We start from the raw sequence: 20,916 nt of genomic DNA, 5'->3' as shown, positions 1-20,916 counted from the left end.
TTATAACAGCACAAGGCATGGTACCTGAACAGGGGTAATCAAAGGAGGACATTGATTTGAAGGATGTTATGGAGATAAAAGAATAAAATTTGGCAACTGATTGGGCCTGTAGAGTGAATAATTGAAAATAACAATAGTTTTGAGAGAGTATTATCAGAAGGATAGTAGAGATTTTTACAGAAAAAGGGAAGTTTAAAAGGGAGCTCAGGGGCAGAATATTGTAATGAGATCTGCATGCAAGTTTCAATCCACCCATACTTACTAATTCAATGCAATTCCTTATCCCAGAAACCAGGAACAAGTCTTGAAAAAAGAAGGGGCAAGACTCTTTAATTAACCCTGGGAGAAAGGTCAGTCATGAAGTACTGAGAGCTTATACAACTATATCTAAACAACTTAAATAAATTCTCTGTAGGGTCACATCATTGGCTATTGTGTGCACTGGGGGCTGGATTGGGATAAGATACATACTTTGGAGATATCATGGTTTAGAGATCCCTAAAAAAACATTGTAAAGTCAAATAGCCCAATGCAGGTTGAAGTACAGACTGCTTTGGCAAGAAGTCATATTTATTTATATAGCTACCACTTTAGGATTTCCAAGGTACTTTCCCTAGAATGCTCCATGTGAAGCAGTTACTGAAAGTATAATATTCCCATTTTAAAGATAGAAAAAAAAAAAGAATCTTACTAAGTTTAACTGACTAAACTAATGTCAGAGCTGGGGCTCAAATGCAGATCTTGGGATTCCAAGATTTCTTTTGTTATATCCTACATCCCACCTCCGTAGAAGTTCTATTAAGTCAAGGTATTCACCGTGATGATATATAAACACATAGAGAAAAATGTATTCCAGGGCCAAAACCAATCTCTTCAATCTCAAATAGAAAATCTAAAAACAATACTATCAGAAAAAGTCACATCTCAGACCCCTGACTAACTTTCAATCCATAGCTGTCCTGCTGAGATATAAGATCTTTTAGCAGGCCAATAAGAGTAGCATAAAGCATTTATTCCACAAAGACTGTGCATGAATTCTCTACCTATTTCTCCAACCCTTTGTAGTGAGCATCTCTCCATAATAGATAGATACATACATACATATAGATATATAGACCTATATAGATAGATATTATATACATATAGATATGTCTGTCTCTTATCTTTCTGTCTCTGTCTCTTCCCTTCCCTTGGCGCACCCTGAATAGGGGCAGTGAGACAAAGTGATTAAGACTTCATGTATGGCACTGCCTGCCATATACCCTCTTTGTTCCCTCTGCCTATAGCAGTTACTTAGAAAGTAGAGGAATTATTGCTCTTTGGTCTTATCTTTCATTGCTTGCCTTATGGCAAGATTTCTGCAGCTTCCTCCTCCCCTAAAAGTTCTGCCCTGGCTCAGTAACTACATAGTGGATAGGGGCTTCAGGGAAATCTGCCCTCCTCCACCCCTCCCTGTCTGACCTATAGAGAACTGGAAATTCCATACACTTTTTTATTTTTATTTTTTAACATTCTCAAGTGTGGCTAGATCTTGGGAGTAAACAAATAGACCACAAAAATAATAAATTCAGGTCACCCATTTGTTGTTTGAACTTTTAAACACTTTTTAAAAATTATTTTTAGGGCAGAGTTTAGTCTGGGTCTCCTCTTGCCCTTCAGGATATCAACAATATTCGGAGGCTGTATGGTATTTAGAAATGGTTTCAGTAAATTGCTCCAGTCTACCACCTTCTGGTAATTGCTCTATAGCTACACTTTGAAGCACTTTTGACTTTTAGAGAAAGCTTGGAAGATTAAGGGCACTGGGGCAAAATTACATTAGGGCTGGAAAAACACAGCTTTTGCTAGTTAGGAAGTAAACAAAGTGGGTTTTCCCAACATAGTTTCGGTGAAGGTGACTTTGTCACAATGTTTTTTTTCTTGAGAATGAGCTAAGCCAGGTCAAACTTAAGTGGACTAATTGTTTTCCCTATGGGTAATGGGTACACACAATTCAGACACCTTTACACAATGGTTCAAAAGAATTCTGGTTAATTAGAGGATGATTTTCAACTCTGAAGTTTATATCGCTGATGATTTCTGAAATGAAATACTTGAATAAATAGAAAGGAAGGAAAGAAAGGGAAGGAAGAAAGGAAAGAAGGAAGGGAAGAGGGAAGGAAGGAAGGAAGAAAAGGAAAGGAAAAGATCTAGTACTCTCTAGTAGATAGCTATTTACATAACATAGATGGAGGGTAAAAAAAGTTTGGACAAGTGTTCTGTGATGCATTTTTCACATGTACACTTTCATACATGTTGAAGGATATGTATGTAATACATGTAGGAAGATAAAACAATGCTGTTTATCCCTGAGGCGGAAAAGAATTAGGTAGCTCTCTAAGGGAACTATGTAAACTTTCCAGTTAACCTAATAATAGTAACTCTTCTTAGTCACTATTTATATATTACCGACACATCTTGACTCTTTTAATGCAGGAAGAAGTGGAACCACAAGGACTGGACCTGGACAAAGACCCTCCAAAACACCTAAGTACACAGGATGGCTACCACGGCACAGACAAGGGAAAAATGGATGAGAAAAGGCAGTAGTATCCAGATGCTTCCGCTGACACCATGTCCACTGACCTTGAAAGGAAATCTTCATATAACAGTGCAGCCTTGCTCCAGGGTAGAATCAACTTATCCCTAGAAGTCTCCCAAGAATATTGGAGAAGATATAGGATTTTTTGGAGCAATCCTAACGATGGCCAGCATGGAACTTCTAAACATACCTTAAAATTGGTCCAAGTCCCAAAATTATTCTCTGAAACTAAACCAGCTTCTCAAAAATAAGAATGACTCGTTGACAAATAAGAACCCACTACCCAGCTCTGCATTTCATCTCTTCAGGCTTTTCTTTCTGTATTCCTTCTCTGCCATTGGATTTTACTCTTTCCTACCTTTTTGCTCCATTCCTTTCTTCCTTACCTTTCTTCACCTGTTCTTCATTTTTCCCGAATTCCTCCCTTGTTCCATATGCATATCACTCATACCTCAGTCTCCTCCCTCCCTAGAACTCTAGCAATGAAGGCCTCCAGCTTTCTCCTCCTCACCTGCTTTTCCAACTCCATCTCTTCTCCCACTCAACGCAATCTTCTACCAGAGTGCCTCATGCTCACAAATCCTCTTAATTCGTATCTCTCGTACTCTTGCCCTTCACTGCCCACAAAATGCCCGTTTCACTCGATGACTTGTGCCATTAGGGAAGCCCCTCATTGAGCCTGGGCACGGCACTGTGCATATAGTAGGCATTTAGTGTTTGTTGAATTGAATTCAACTAATTCACATGATTTCTATTCTACAAACATTTATCAAGCACATACTATGTGCAAAACACTGTGCTGGGGAAACAAAGAGAAATAAGAAAACAATCCCTGCCCTCAAAGAGCTTACTGTCTCTATGTCAAGGGAATATGGACATTTCTACAACAGTCACAATGGTGGCAAAGGCCACCAAGCATCACTGCTCCCCTTTCCGTGTTTCTAGTGCCTTCTTGAAGCTTAACACATTTACAAAGCAATTTTCAAGGTCCAGTGCTAGTTATTGGGATGGGAGGAATGTTTTTAGGGACATGACAATTGAAAAGGAATGTGAGTGTTTCTTCCCAGCCTCAAAAAGACTCAGAAGGAGGTGCTGAGTGGGTGGAAGGCAATGCTGGGCGTACTCTGAAGCGGGAGAGAAGTGAATGGAAATCAGTAGCACTAACAACGCTAGGAACAAGGACTGGGGGACCTTCTGTTGGGTCTTCAAGTCTTACAGCTGGTAAAGTATCCCTTTTGTGTATCAGCCAGTGAAAGCTATAAACTGTGAGACTGAGGAGCAATGGAGCTGAAAACGTGTTGACTGGCCCTGACGCATTTTAGCCCAGGTGGTTTAACTCTAAAAGAGAGATGACACTTCCCTAGGTGGAGCTTTAGTGGATGACATCTATGGAGGCGAGGGAGGCCGCGGGGCAGTGAGCTTCCAAACCTCGACAGGAGCAGATGTGGGGCAGAACAGCGTGGCTGTCCCTCGACCATGCCAAGGAGCTTGGAGGGTGGAGTTGAGAAGCACCCAAGAATTTCACTGCAGAGGGATAGAGCTCAGATGAGGACTTAAGTGGACTGTTCCAGCCACAGAAAGCACTGACCTCTTCCTCACCCCAAAGCATGTTTTCCAATGACTGACTTGAAAAGAAGGCCCTAAACACTTCCCCACTAATGTACGAATATGTAGGACATTATAATTTCTTTATGTGGGGCTGAGAATGATCCTATTGCTTCCTAACAATTGGAGCTCTCCAATAACTTCCTAACAACGCTATCCAAAAGTGGAGTGGCCTTTATTCGGAGGCAGCAGATCACCTTTCTTGGAGATCTTCGTAAAAAAGTCAGGTATGTTGTAGAAGGGATTCTTGTTCAGGCATGGGCTGGACTAGATGGCCTCTGAGGTCCCTTCCGCCTCTGAGATTCTGCAATTCTGCTTGACTTTGCCCTGTTATTTACTTTTCTATTCTATCCCAATTAAATCCTCTGCTACGCAATGTGTGGTTCCCGTCTGATTTGTTCATACCTTGGGCCTTGCTTGGAGACTTGAGCCATATGTTATACCTATGCTGTTACACCAGAAATTGTGCCCAGGATATTTACAGTGGGTCAAATACAGCTTTGTACCGATTCTAATGGTTAAAAAAAAAAATGGTTTAATTTATTTGGAGTGGCCTTTATACCACGCATCTTTATCTCTTAGGTGAAACTAGAAATAAGTGGGGAGAAGTCAGCATTTAGAAGTATTTATCCCCCACATCCTCTCCCATCTCTATTCCTCCACTTTTCCTGCTAGAGAGCAGAACTGGTTATTGCTGCCCTGTGGCCAAAGTTCTATCGGCAGCTTGGACTATTATTCTAGGGCTTTCCTTCTTGGGGAGGAAGCCCTCAACTCCCATCTCACAGGAAAATAAAAGCTGCCTCATCAGTGGTGGGCTGGTAAACACTGGATGGCCAAAGGCAGCTCTCAGGGTGAAGGGGACAGAAAGGAATGTACACATGATGTCCTTGTAAGCTTTCTCCATCACTTAAATCTATAGACAATAAAACGAGCCAATTCTAATTTATGGTATTTGCCAATTTCTGGGGTATAAATGTTGACACAATTTAAAACACTATTGCATCCCTAAAGACATGAATTATCTTACATGTAGACTATTTTCTAACAGCTAAAGGAAGATGGAACTGTCACTTAGACACTATCAGAAACTCTAGACTCTGTGCCCCTTATGCTATAGAAAGCATAGCATAGCCTTCCCTATAGAAGGGTCGGTATAGATATCTAGCCCCTGGATTCTTAATTCAAATTCAGAAAGATTTAAGCAGTTTTCTTTTTTCCTAGTTGCGCCTCTAAAAAATGCTAGGTTTGGCTAGGTATAAGTGAGGCAGTTAAATGTCACAGTTGAGAGTCAGGCCTGGAATAAGGAAGATGTGGATTCAAATGTGACCTCAGATGCTGTACAACTCTGGGAAAGTCAATCCTCCTATTTGCTTCAGGTCCTCATGTATGAAATAAAATGAAGTGGCAAACCAGTACTTTTGCCAAGTGGGGTCATAGAGTTGGACAAAACTAAAACTGAAAAAAGTAATAAGTATTGTATATTCTTTTATACAACATTACCTTTATTAAATCCCATGTAGGAAACTATAAATAATGACTTTAAGATCTTTTTTGTTTTGTTTGATACTGATATTATGTATTCATGTAAACTCAAGAGGTTGTGGTTCATGTTGCATGATCATTTTAAAAGCTTACTTTCAAAATATATGCAGAGATAGTTTTCAACATTTATCCTTGAAAAACCTTGTATTCAAATTTTTCTCCCTTTCCCCAACCCCCCAAGAGACAGCAAGTGCTTTAATATATGTTAAACGTGTACAATTCTATATATGTTTCCAAAAATATCATGCTGCACAAAAAAGATCAGATCAAAAAAGAAAAAATGAAAAAAAATTAAAAAGCAAGAAATCAAAAAATGAGAATACTATGTATTCAGTCCACACAATCCTCTTTCTGGTTGCAGAAGGCTCCCTCCATCAGAAATCTATTGGAATTGACCTGAAACACCTCTTTGTTGAAAAGAGCCATGTCCATCAGAGTTGATCATCACATAAGCATCTTGTTGCTATGTATAATCTCTTTGCGGTTTGTTCTTCACTCAAGCATCAATTCAAATAAATCCCTCTAAACACTTCTGAAATCATGCTGATAGTTTCTTATAGAATATTCCATAACTTTCATATTCAATAACTTATTCAGACATTCCCCAAATGATGGGCATCCACTCAGTTTCCAATTCCTTTCCACTATAAAAAGGGCTACCACAAACATTTTTTGCACATGGGTCCTTTTCCCTTTTTTAAGATCTCTGAGATACAAGCCCAGTAGAGACAATGCTGGATCAAAGGGTATGCAATTGGATAACTCATTAAGCATAGTTCCAAATTTCTCTTATTGGATCAGTTCACAAATTAACAATGTATTAGGATGTAAACAGTTTCTTAAAATAATTTGAACAGTAGTCATAAATAAACACATGTCTTTTCATGGCTCTAAGAATGAAGTCCTGTCTACCAGGCTTTTTGCCATTTGTCACAATTTGAGTATTTTTATGTATAATGAGGATATCAGAAGTTTCTTTGGGAAGGAACTTCAAGGTCGCATGTTCTAAACCCATTCTACTCTTTTTAACTATCGATTCAAAATATTGTGTATGCTCCCATAAATTTTGGCTATAGGCAAAATTAAAAATTTAAGTATAGAGTTGACTGTTTCTACACAAAAACAAACTTTTAAAAGTGAAAAGGGCCCCCCAAATAAGAAAAGGATCAAAGTGGTTAGCAAAACTCTTGATTCCTTTTAATCCCTGAGCCTTCCTAATTGTTCAGAGTTTCAATACTGTAATCTTCTACTTGGATATCTACTTAGATCAGTGCCCCATTTCCAGAATTTTGCTTTTCCTCTTCAAGTTGTAATTGTCTCTGAGTAGCATTCCCCTTAGGGCCTTACTAGATGACTTATGTCTTATAAAAATTAATCCATGTTAAGATACTAATGACTGATAATATGTTATCCCTATCAGGAAGAGACAAATCTAGCACTGAGAATTGAAACAAATCTTAATGAAGTAAAGGTATGTATTCCAAGTACTTTTTACAGGAAAGATTTGAGAATAAAAGGCCTTTCAGGAGCACCATTCCAAATTAAACCACAAAAGTAAAGACTCTGTGTGAAATTTATATGTTCTAGCATGGCATAGAAAGATTTCAACAAAGATTCCATAAGAAAATGATTTACTTTTCATAAAACAAAATTTCCCTAAAACTTAAGTTTTTGTACTTAAGTAACCACCATAAATTTCTTCCCAATTGGAAGTATTAGATTTCAATATCTAGCTAAACATCAGGGAAGATGGGAAATAAAAAGTAAAATAACTAATGTGTAGTATATAAAATTATTTGGGAACAGGTCTTAAGAAGTCTTAAGAAGCAAAAGTGGGGAAAAAGGGAAAGAGAGTCAAGATGATGGAGTAAGAGTCAACATTTTTGTCTTGCTCTCCCACCACATCTCCACAACACCTACAAAATAAACTGGAACAAATTTCTGATGGAGAAATCCAAGAAAAGGTCACAGTGCTTCATTTTTCCAGCCGAAGGCAGCTTAGAAACACAAGTCTGAAGACTTTAGTGTGGGGCTGGCCAGGAATACAACACAATGGCAGCAGCAGCAGTGAGAGAGCAGGGGAAAAATAGTGGAAACAAAAAAGATCCCAGAGGACTTATGAATTATCACTGAGGGAAGAAATGTGATATCTAGCAATTTTATTGCATATTGTCAATTCTGGCACAAAGATCCAAGGTGGAGAAAAGTGACCTGACCCAGTATGGTTCTGAACCTACAGAACCATACAGTAAGTCAACAGTGACTGAATTCAGAAAAAATTTACTAAAATTACAAGATTCAAACCATTTCAGGAATTTATAGAGCACAGACCAGGACAGCAATGATTAAACCTGTGTTCATACCACAATACTTTGGAAGCACCAAAAAATACAGACCCATAGACAAAACTCTGAAAATAGCAGAGGCTCAGGTCAGATATAGTCCTCTCATCTATCTCTCCCTCTACCCAGTCAAAAGTGAGCAGGGCCCAGTACTAACAAAGTCTTAAATTGAAGAAGCAGGCTAGGAGAATGAAAAAGCAAAAGAACCCTACCTACTATAAAGAACTACCATGGTAACAGGAAAGCTCAAGACACAAACAGAAGAAAATCACTGAAACCATTGCTAGAAAAGGTAAGAAAAAATCCAGACAGCATACAAGACCAATAAGAATTCCTATGAGAGTTAGAAATTAAAAGAACCAAATACACAGTGATTTTAAAATTTGACAGAGGAAAAAAATGGAAAAAGAGTTAAGAAAATTAAGACAAAAATAACATTTGTAAAAGATATAAAAACTTAATGGAAAAATATTTTAAAATTATAATTTGCCAAATAAAAGCTACTGGCTTCAAGAACATCGAGATATAACAAAGTGAAGTAAAAAAAAAAAATTGAAGGAAACATCTGAAAAAAAAATAATTGACATTTAAAATACATTAAGTTTAAGAATCACTGGTCTCTCTGAAAGCCACAAATAAAAATAGAATCTTGACATCATATTTTAAGATATTATAAAAGAATATTCTCCAAATATCTTAGAACAAGGGAGCAAAGTAGAAATTTACATAATCCTCCAAACACTTCCAAAAACAAATTCAAAATTGAAAACCAAGGAATATTGTAGTTAAAATTCAGAATTCCCTGGAAAGAAGAAAATACTACAGGCAGCCAAAAATTCAAGCACTCAAATAGCATAGAACCACAGAATCAACTCATATAAGATTTAGAAGCCACCACCATAATGAAATGGAGAGATTGGAATATGACAATCCAGAGGGCAAACAATACCTATACAGCAAAATTGAGTATAATCAGGCTAAAGAGTTTGAAAGGAAAAGTGGATATTAAAATGGTAAACTTTCAAACATTTCTAATAAGAAAGTTTAATTAATAATTTGACATTCAAACACAGGATTCAAGAGAAGTATTAAAAAGAAAAGATAAATGGGGAGAAATCTTAAGAGACAAGTTAAACTGCTTACATCTCAATATAAAAGGACAATACCTGTTAACTCCCAGAACTTTATCATCACCAAGGGTCTCAGAAGAAGTCTAATTAGGGAACTTAGTCATGATTCCATTAGGTTTAGATGACTTCAAAGAAAGGATGTAAGGAAGAGGAAGATGAATATACTGGGAAATGAGAAGGGAGAGAAAGAATGAGAAAAACTTTATTACATAAATGGAGTATACAAAGAACATTTTATACAATGGAGAGAGTAGTGGAAGGAAAATAGAGTACTACTGAACCTCACCCTCATCTGAACTGATTCAAGGAGGGAAGAATATACATATACACAAGTTGGTTATAGAAATTCATCTTATCAAATAGGGAAGAAGAGAAAGGGTTTAAGAGAAAAAAGGGACAAAAGGAAAGATAGAGGAAGGGAAGCAATGGTCAGAAGCTAAAGAGATTCATTAAGAGGGGAGTAGGTTAAAAAAAAGGAGAGAGAAGTATAAATGGAATAGGAAGGAAGGAAATACATGACAATTGTGAATGTGAATATGATAAAGTCATCTTTAAGATGAAAGAAGATAACAGAAAATTGTAACATATAAAATACAATATCAAAGAGAAATTTTAAGGAACTGTTTTTTCTACTTGGGAAAAACATACTTTATATTTGAGTTATATCAACAATAGGATAAGCTCAAAATAAGAATAAAGGCAAAAATAGTAATCATGTTATACAAATGAAGTGCAGAGGAAGAATAGAAGCATTAGAGCGGAGAGGACTCACAGTTCAGAAAACCTACTCACATCAGAAATGGGTTCAATAACCAGCAATACATATCTACCACGAAGGGTATAGCACCTTCCAAAATCTACTAAGAAATAAGCTAGGAGGGATAGGTGGATGGGGAAGCAAAGGGTGAGGGAAGAAGATAAGGGAAGGATCCCTAGGTGGAAGTAACAGTAAGCCAAGTTATGGAGTAGAATTTAATGAGTTAGCTGGGATAGAAAAGATGTGTATGTATGTGTGTGGTGTGTGTGTGTGTGTGTGTGTGTGTGTGAGTGTGTGTGTATGTATATGTATATCTCCATATTTATATATAAATATATTTTTCTAACTGTAGCTTGGGAATAGTAGGGGAGATGAAAGGGAGATATATGTGTGTCTATGTGTATGTATGTATGTGTATGTATATATCTACATTTGTATGTATAAATATATCCTTAACTATAGCCTGCTTGGGAGTGGTGGAGGGAATGAAAAAGTAGGAAAAGAATAAAGTAAATAACAGAGAACAAAAGAACAATTTACAAGGAAATAAAGATTGACACTCATGAATATAATTTCTTCTACTTACATACGTTCTTAAATTGGTATTTATTGTTACATATTTGAAACTTCTCTGATGTTCTGCTGGGCACATGATAATGTTCTCTCGTTTTCTTTCATTTATTTTGTATAGCTTATCTGTTTTTCATTTTGTTTATTCTGTTTCTTCACATAAAATAAATTTTTTGGGAAAAGATGAAAGAGGATAGCAGAATGGATTAGAAACTAGGATTCAACAATGTGTTGCTTACAAGAAACAAACAAACAAAAATATACTCAGAATAAAAATTAAAAAGAACAATATATGTTATGTTAAAATAAAGCTAAAAAAAGCAACAGGGATACCAGGTATGATCTCAGACAAAGAAAAATAAAAAATAAACAATTACAAGAAATAAGCAGGGAAACTATATTTTAATGAAAGATACCAGAGACCATGAATTATCATCAGTACTCAACATATATGGACCAAAAGACATAGCATCTAACTTCTTTTTTTAATTAAACCTTTTTTATTTTAAAAATACATACATGGATAATTTTCAAAATTCACCTTTACAAAACCTTGTGTGCTATTTTTTTCCTTCCCTTCCCCTCCTTCCCTCCCTGGACAGCAAGAGATCCAAAATATGTTGTACATATGCAAAAATTCTATACATATTTCCAAAAATATCATGCTACACAAGAAAAATCAAATCAAATAGAGAAAAAATGAGAAAGAAAACAAAATGTAAGGAAACAACAAAAAGAGTGAAAATACAATGTTGTGATCTATATACAGCTCCCACTGTCCTCTCTCTGGGTGCAGATGGTTTTCTTTATCACAAGGCCATTGGAACTGGCCTGAATCATCTCATTATTGATGAAAGCCACGCCCATCAGAATTGATCATAGTATAGTCTTGTTGTTGCCATGTATAATGATCTCCTGGTCCTGCTCATTTCACTCAGCATCAGTTCATATAAGTCTCTCCAGGCCTTTCTGAAATCATCCTGTTGGTCATTTCTTACAGAACAATAACATTCTATAACATCCATATACCATAATTTATTCTCCAATCGATTGGCATTCATTCAGTTTTCAGTTTCTAGCCACCACAAACAGGGCTGCCACAAACATTTTTGCACATGTAGGTGCCTTTCCCTTCTTTAATATCTTTTTGGGACATAAGCCCAGTAGTAACACTACTGAGTCAAAAGGTATATATAGTTTGATAACATAGTTGATAACTTTTTGAGCATAGTTCCAAATTTCTCTCCAGAATGGTTGGATCCATTCACAATTCCACCAACAATTTATCAGTGTCCTAGTTTTCCCACATCCCCTCCAGCATTCATCATTATCTTTTTCTTTCATCTTATACAAAATTCAGGGATGTTTATCTTGTAAGCCTTTATATTTTTATTGGTGAGATGGCAATTAATAGTGATAAGATGGTGTTTAGTTGTATGATATAAGGCAAGGAACTTCATTTAGACTCAGTTTTATCATCTATACAATGGGAATCATAGTGCTTATATCTCAGGATTGCTAATTCAAATGATAGCTATATGTAAAGAATAGAAAGTGGACCCGTGATTTTCTTGCCATAAGGAACTTTTTCTAACAATGAAAGTCAGCTCAGTCTCTGAAACAAAGTTTTAAACTACTTATTGGTTAAGGGATTTGCTATGGGCAAAATGTGTTGGGGAAAGAATTTGAACTTAGCTCTTCCTGGTCTCCAGTGTTGGCTAACTAGATGGGTATGTTATCTTTCCTAGTGTTCTGCAAACGACAGCAGTAACAATCTTAGAAATTTCCTCTGATTTTCTTCCTTTAATTTGTAAAAGGTAAGATGCTTTTTAAAAAACCTCAGAGAAGTTTATATTTACTTTAGGAATATCATTCTGAAAACTGCAATGGGACTGCGGGAGACTATTTCCAAAACCTAGGCTAGGCAATTGTAAAGAAGGATTGAACCAGACTATTCCTGGAAACTAAGGATAAGTATTTGGGTTCATGGTAATTGGTTCCAAACAGAAAGGCTGAGGCAATACACCTAAGGAAGGACATTACATCCAAAGTTGGCCTGACAGTGTCAGAAGTCACCAGCCCCTGGCAGCTAATCGTGTTCAGTAGCTTAGCAAAGTCACATGTGTTACTTTTTCCCCTTCATTTTCTCTGTCTGCTGTTCCTTATTACTACTGATTATTTTCTCAATTACAGCAGAAATTTAAATTCTCTTTCCAAATCAATGCATTTTTCCTCTAGGATTCCCAGCTAGAATCTGGGAAGGAATCCTATTTGCTTCCATGGCAGCAATTTATCTGAATCTTTGCCTTGTGGCCTCAGTGAATGAATCTGGCAAGAGAAGGGCTGATTAGAAAAGGGAGAACTTCTGAAAGCACAAGTATCTTGGGAAATCAGCAGTGGTGTGAAAGGAAATACATAAAAGCTATCCAGCCCAGTCTATCTGGTTTTAATGGAATTTTGTTAAAGTATATTTGAGTGTATATTTCTTAAAGTTTGCTTCTGTCTGGCAGAGTCTGAAATACAAAGATTTTCTTTTCTAAAACTTAGAGGAAAGGCATTGGCAAAAATGTAAGAATGTAGCCATTATACTAAAATGCTTCAGTTGTCATTTTTTTGTGGCCACTCCAGACATTATCACACTGGGGATTAAAGACCAGTCTCTTCTATAGCACAGAAATTATTATGCCTTGGATCAAGGATTCTCTATTCCTAGCAGGCATCATAAGTATCACAGAGAGCAAACAATGGAAAATTAGAAACTAGAAGGGTTGGAAACCTGAAACCTCTTAGTAATAATTGTTCCAGCAGCAGCTCACATTTGCAGTGTGTGAAACAGATATTCATCATGGATATCCCCTCCTTCCCTATCATTGCAGCCTTCACGAAGTATCTGAGGAGCTCATAGGTCAATGAACATTTGTGGGAGTGAAAAAAACCCCTCCCACAGAGAGTGTGGACAAAACTATTGATCCTTCTCTCCAACCCTGTCCCTCAATCTATACAGTCCTATAAATCCTTCACCAACCCTGTCCCTCAGCTTTCTCACTCCTCTATATATTCAGAAGATTTCTACACATATTCTCTTCAGCACAGATGAGAGTCAGGTTCCGACATTATCATCCTTATTGTATTAAGTCTTCCTTTCATGCCCCATTTTTATATTATAATTACTCACTTTTACCTTTTCCTACCAAATTTTATTTTTTAGAATCACCCCATCACATATATAACTCAGGCACAACTTTTTTATATTAAAATTTCATTAATAACAATGACAATTTTAAGAATACTGATAACATCTTCATGAAAATATATTTTAAATAGTTAAAAAATTTTAATTAGTTTAACTTTTACCAATTAAATATAAAAATTAATATCCATTGGATTTTTTGAAGTTTTCATTTCCAAATTCTTTCCCTTCCTTTCCTTCCTTCCTCTCTGAGATAGTAAGCAGTGTGATATAAGCTATATATATGCAATCAGATTTAAAATGTATTAGTCAATGTAATAGGTGTAAGGTAGCACCTTAGATTATTTTTAATTTGAATTTTTCCAATCATAATTTAGATTATTTAATGTAGCTATAGATAATTTTTATTTATTCATAAAACATTTCAACATTAGTCATTTCATACAGAAAAAGAAGAAAACAAAAAGAAAGGAAAGAAGGAAGGAAGCAAGGAAGGAGAAGAAAGGAAGGAAGAAAAGAATGGTGGGAAGGAGGGAGGGAGGGAAGGAATAAGAAAGGAAAGAAGGGAGGGAGAGAAGAAGGAAAGAGGGGAGAGAGGGAGGGAAGGAGGAAGAGAAGAGAAGGAAGGCGAGAAGGGAGGGCGGGAGGGAAAGAAGGAAGAGAGGGAGGGAAGGAAGGAAAAAAGGAGGGAAAGAGCGAAAGAAGGGAGAGGGAGAAGGAAGAGAAGAAGGAAGAAAGAGAGGGAGAAAAGGAGGGAGAGAAAGAAGGAAGAAAGGAAGGAAAGAAGGAAGGAAGGAAGGAAGGAAGAAAGGAAGGAAAGAAGGAAGGAAGGAAGGAAGAAGGAAGGAAGGAAGGAAGAAGGAAGGAAGAAAGGAAGGAAGGAAGGAAGGAAGGAAGGAAGGAAGGAAGGAAGGAAGGAAGGAAGGAAGGAAGGAAGAGGAGAGAGGAAGGGAGGGAAGGAGGAAGAGAAGGAGGGAGAGAAGGAGGAAGGGAGGGAAGAAGGGAAGGAGGGAGGGAAGGAGGGAGGGAAAACAAAAGATAAACGAGGGGAGGAGAAAATAGTATGCTGTATTTCAACAACATCAGTTTTTTCTCTGCAGGCAGATACCACTTTTCATTATGAGTCCTGTGGGATTGTTTTAGCTTATTGTATTGCTGAAAATAGCTAAATCATTCCCAGGTTTTCATCATACAATACTGTTATTAATATACACAGTGTTCTCCTGATTCTACTCACTTCATTTTATAGCAGTTTATATGTCTTTGTGCATTTTTCTGAAATTTTTCTGATTGTCTCTTTATATACTAAAACTTCATTTAATCAATTGATGGGCATCTCTCAATTTCCAATTCTTGGCTTCCTCAAAAAAGAACTATTATAAATATATTTGTACAAATAGGTCCTTATTCTTTTCTTTTTAAAATCCTTTTGGGATACAAATATCAGTGATATTGCAGAATCAAAGATTATGCACAATTTGATTGTCCATTGCATTGGCCTAATTTCAAAAATCTCTTTGGTTAGTTGGATCAGTTCACAACTCCATCAATGGTGCATTACTATACCAGTTTTCTCATATCTCCTCCATCAGTGGTACATTAGCATACCAATTGTCTATTATTTCCTCTGATATTTACCATTTCCCTTTTGAAAAAAAAAAGTATTAGCCAATTGATAGGTGTGAGTAGCCCCTTATATTTCATTTTATTTGCATTTTTCTAGTTGATTATAATTTAGAGAATTTTATATGATTATAGATAATTTTTATTTCTTTATCTAAAAACTTCCTGCTTATATCCTTTGACTTTTATCAATTGGGGAATGACATATGTTCTTACAAATTTGACTCAGCTCTCTATGTTTGAGAAATATGGTCTTGACAGAGATGTATTCTGTAAATTTTCCCCTAGTTTTTTTTTTTTTTTTACTTTTAAAAAAATGCTTGTATTAGTTTTGTTTATTTAAAACCTTTTAAAATTTTATATGATCAAAATTATCTATTTCACATTTTGCAGTATTTTTTTTATCCAGTTTGTGTTAGGCAATATGGCAATAGTAGAGAAAAGAAACAGAGACATCAAGACGCTCCTCCAAAAACCAAAAAAAAGGAGGAGCCACAGGTAACCCTAGAGAACTTCTAAATTTAGCTCTCTATACCATGGCTGACAGGTTTTATAACCCAACAGAAGGGCAGTGTCCAGCGAGAGTAGCTCCACTATCTTTAGATAATCACCAGGTAATTGGAAAGATCCAGAAAGTGGCAAATGGAAGGGACTAGATAGGTTAACTGCTTGGGGAAGAGGGTTTGCTTGCATTTCTACAGATGGAGAAGGAATCAGATGGGTGCCATATTTACCTTGTCTATCAGAGAGAGACAGAAAAAAGAGAAAAATCTCAAAACAAAGGAGCAGATTTGAGAAACATCTGACATTGAAAGAGCATGGCTGATATGAGACTGTTACAGAACTTCAAAACCCACAGGAATCATTGGAGTTCCTTAGATAAAAAATTGTTGATAAGACTGTTGCAGAACTTCAAAATCTTCAGAAATCATTGGATTCTCTGAAACATGTTAAAACTGATATAGGACTTCAAAATCTGCAGTAATCATTGGATTTCCTGAGATGAAAAATTGTTGATGAGACTATTGCAGGACTTCGAAACTTGCAGGAATCATTGGATTCCCTACCACATGAAATAATGGACAATAGGTTCCTTTTGGACTATTTCTAGGACTTATGGACACGTATAATTCCTCATGTTGATTCATATTATTTGTTACATCACTACTAGCTTGTGTTACTATGTGCTTATGTAATTTATGTAATTATGTGTAATACCTCCCATGCTGATATTATATATACCTGTTTCAAATGAGACCCTTCAGAAACCCGCTAATCTGATTTGATTCCCTATTTTTCTTTGATTTTCATCTCTCTTCCTGAGACATCAGGGAGGGTGTGATCACTTCCTTTTATAGTGTTTTCACACCTTTTTTGAGCAGTCAGGGAAAGCGTGATCACTTCCTTTTTGGGAGTTCTTACCTCCTTGAGAATTCAGGGAGAATAACCACCTATGTTCTAAAAACAAAAGAAAGCAGGAACTCTGAACTTGAAACAAAGGATTCTTACAAAGTACTAAGTCAGTGGAATTGATAGAGATAATAGTTATCTAGTTTAGCATGGTTCAGTATGATGGAGTTAACCTTACAGCAAATAATGGTTTCCTAGTGATATAATGATGGGTTTATGCTCAGTGTAGAGCACATAAACTAGGAACCCTAGCCAGGATTCATTTGGAGAGATTCAGAGGGCAGAGAGGACAGGTGGGGGCTCAAGCTCTTGGAACCAAGGACAGAGGTAGGCCTCTAAGAAAACAGAGACCTCAAGAAAATCAAACCTGAGAACATTACAGATTTGGTCCTAAATTCTTCCCTTATCCATAGGTCTGACATGTAACCTATTTTATGCTCATAAATCATGAACCGATTTTGATATTATGTTGCTATATGATCTGAAATGTTGATAGTATTTATCATGCTGTTTTTCAGTTTACCCAGAAGTTTTTATAAAAAAGTGAATTTTTTTTTTTCAAAAGCTAGATTACTATCATTGTTTACAATGATGTGTTGTATACCTAATCTATTACATTTATCTACTACTTTATTTCTTAGACAGTACTGGATTATCTTGATAATTACTGCTTCATAATACAATTTGAGATCTTGTAAGGCTACATTTTTTTTTTCATTGATTCCCTTGATATTCTTCACTTTTTGCTCTCCCAGGTGAGTTTTGTTATTATTTTATCTAGCTCTACAAAATAATTTGATAGTTAATTAGCACAGCACTGAATGTGTAGATTAATTTAGCTAGAATTCTCATTTTTGTTATATTGGCTCAGCCTACCCATGAGAAATTAATATATTTTTCAATTATATAAATCTGATTTTATTTGTGTGAAAACTTTTATAATTGTATTCACATAGTCTTGGTAGGTAGATTCCCTGAGTATTTTAAATTTTCTACTGTTGTGTCTTGCAACTTTGTTAATTATTTTAACCTGTTTTTTATTGATTCTTTAGGATTTCTTAAGTATATCATCATATGATTTAAAAAGAGTAATATGTTTTCTAATTGCCTGTTCTAATTTCCTTTTTTCGCACTGTTATTGCTGTAACTATCATTTCTATTGCAATGTTGAATAATAGTGATGATAATAGGAATCCCTGAGAAGCATTTTTTGTAGAGACAACATTAACCTTGGAGCTTACATCAAAAGTAACACCAGGTTTATGAGTTTGTAGCTCTGACCTTTTAAAGAGAAAGAGGAAAAACATGAACAGCATGCCTCTCAGAGAAAGAAAAAAATCAGTCTTTTGTTATTGATAACTGGAAGATAAGGAAAGGTCTAAACTCATGAGCTGGGTGATTAGAAGAAGCACACAACCCATTATTACCTTGAATGATTCAAACAGTGCCTAATGGAACATCTGAAATGCTTTCCAGTAACTGTTCAAAAGCTGTCTGCTTCCCAGGGGGAATTCAAACCATAGTGTGCCATTACCAATGTGGGAGAGTCTACATAGAATCTCAGGGGAGAGAATAAGTTCTCTGAGATAGCAGATCGCTCAGATCACAACCCTATTTTCACTTCTTTCCCAAGAGGAGCTTGGGGATATTGTGACTGCATTACATTTCTGTTTTTAAATCTGGTAATGTGTTTCTGCAAATCCATTGTACCTTCTATATTTTCTGTGTGATAAAATAAAGGTTAATTGCCATCTAACATTATTTTGAGTACTTATTTGGAAACTGGAGAACATGTTACATTTATCTAAACCCAGAAGTAAATATATTAGAAGACCCTCAGAATAAATTCTCAGTTGGGGGTATAATAATCCAGAGGGAAAATTACCTTTAGAGTCAGTTAGTCTAAAATCAAGCAAGTCCATGTGAGAGAGCAATCCTTTTAGTCATAAAAAAGTGCTTCCTTACACTTTAAAGCTGGTTGCACCATTTTGCAGAGAAGTAAGGAGACTCAGAAAATTCAGTTTCCTCCTTGTTAAACATTTAACATACATGGCAGCCAGGATTGCAATAACTATATGGTATCATTCTTGATATGAGGGAAGGGCTTCAGAGTGTGAGGAAAAATGTTTCATATGTTTAAGGAATTTTGAACTTGGATACAAGTCACCTGAGAGGAGAACATGAGGCATTATTTCTGTTAGAGACAGGACCATTCTTCTAGTCACCCAAATTTATGTGCTTGATTTTTTTCTCTCTGACCTACTATCAGTTTCCAAGTCTTATCAATTCTTCCTCTTTTAACATCTCTTGCTTTCAATTCCTTTTCTCTCTTTTCCTTTGACTTCACTCAGGCCTTCATCAACTCTCATATGATCTCTATTCTATTTTAGCAACCTTCAGAATGTAAGAAACTTCATGCAAATATGATCAAATAAATCAAATCAAATAATGATATAGGAAAAAAATAGGTTTTATTGTTTTTTCTGGAATATTTAGCTCACACAAAGGAAGGCACAGGCTTTATTGGAGATGCCTAGGGACTAACTTATAAAAGAATTGTGTTTAGTCCTTTTTCAATTGTGTCTGACTCTTAGATCTATTTTAGTTTTTTTCAGCAAAGATACTGAAGTAGTTTTCTCCACCTTCTTTTATAGGTGAGGAGACTGAGGCAAATAGGCTTTAGTGACTTGCCCAGGGTCACATAATAAGTGTCTAAGGCAAGATTTGAAATCAGGGCCTAAAAAAATCATTTTTACTCCAGTATCCAGTATCTACCACAATCTGCTCTCACATAGAAGAAAAAAAATGTTAATAAGGTTCAGGGGGAAGAATAATTGAATCTCTAAGAAAGGGAGGGAATTGAGAAATAGAGCAAATGGATCTCAGTTAGCAGAGCAGTGGGTATTACTGAGCCTCAGTAGCCACAGTATTTAGGAGAATTGCTGGAGGAAGGGGGTTAAAGGTTGTCCTAAAAGTGATTGCCTTCAGGCTTAATGTCCCCTCCCCTCCCCCAATTATATTTAAAACTCATCTTTTCATCTGATTGGGCCATTTTATTGGACCTACACAAGATTATAAATCTAGAGCTAGAAACAACCCAAGAGAATTTCTAATCTAATCCCTACGATCAGAAAGTGAAATGTCTTTCCCAGCCTCCTACAATAAAAGCTCATAGATTATAAACCAGGTTTTCAGATTTCAAATCTTGCCTAGACCCTTTCTGTGACACCATATTTACACATATCCTCACAGATCTCTAACAGAGCTTTGTCCTAGCCCAAGAATCTGTTTGTCTGTATTTACTGACAAGTTAATTATTTTAAACCTCTACAGTGATTAGGGGGGAAATAATTAAAAAAACTCCATCATAACTGCTTTGTTTCCCAACCCTATCACTGATACACTAACATGTGAGGTTCAGCTTGTGTTAAAACTGATCTTGACCATTACTTGTTCTGCTTGTCAACCTTTACTCTGGAAAAATATAAATTTCTGGGCTGTGATCAAGGATATTTGTGAGCATTCTTGCTATCATATCATGATCTCCCCTCACCTGCCCTATTCTTTTCTAGTGATGTTCTACTCTTTGGTATCTTCTTTGGTTATTAGTCAAACTACTTTCTTTTGAATTATGTGTTTTTAAAATGCCCATCATTAAAGGAAGTAGATCTAATTAGAGAGATATTTTGCACAGGAGAAGGAATGATAGATTTAGAGGCAGAATGCCTGGTTCTGGATTTATCTGTACCCATGAGATCTCTGGCAAATTGCCTGATGTCCTATAGTCAAGTCAACAGTCATTTATTAATTGCCTAATATATGACAGGGATTGTGCCAAGGAAGACCCACATACAATTGTATAAAAATAACCAGGTACATACAAGATAATATTAGAGATAATCTGAAAAGGAAGGTACTGGGGTGGGGAGGAACAACAAGGAGACAAGGAAAAATTTCTTGCAGATGGTGGGATTTTAGCTGACCCTTGAAAACCAGATAAACTAGAACAGATTGAACAAATTTCTCTTGGGATACTTCCCTCTGACTTAAAAGATCCCTTCTCATAGTTCCCACTGGTAGATCATATGTACTTTGGAATTAGTCCTGGATAACTCATTTTGTTATAAGTCTCCAACAGCTTGTACATATGCAAATTCTGAAAATGG

General features: G+C 36.2%; 2 long non-coding RNA genes across 2 annotated transcripts in view; both read left to right on the top strand.

Moving 5' to 3' along the window:
* Window positions 1–298: 298 nt before the first annotated feature.
* Window positions 299–2,835, top strand: LOC127563534 (uncharacterized). Its single transcript, XR_007954032.1, has 2 exons — window positions 299–350; window positions 2,476–2,835. It is a non-coding gene; the product is annotated as an uncharacterized LOC127563534 (long non-coding RNA).
* A 14,196-nt stretch (window positions 2,836–17,031) lies between these two features.
* Window positions 17,032–20,916, top strand: part of LOC127563482 (uncharacterized) — an 83,738-nt gene continuing 79,853 nt past the window's right edge. Inside the window, exon 1 of the long non-coding RNA XR_007953983.1 lies at window positions 17,032–17,077. This is a non-coding gene — a long non-coding RNA (uncharacterized LOC127563482). The remainder of the gene's footprint in view (window positions 17,078–20,916) is intronic.

Source organism: Antechinus flavipes, chromosome 1, assembly GCF_016432865.1.
Source record: "Antechinus flavipes isolate AdamAnt ecotype Samford, QLD, Australia chromosome 1, AdamAnt_v2, whole genome shotgun sequence".
Classification (NCBI taxonomy): domain Eukaryota; kingdom Metazoa; phylum Chordata; class Mammalia; order Dasyuromorphia; family Dasyuridae; genus Antechinus; species Antechinus flavipes.
This window is presented reverse-complemented; position numbering and strand designations above follow the sequence as displayed.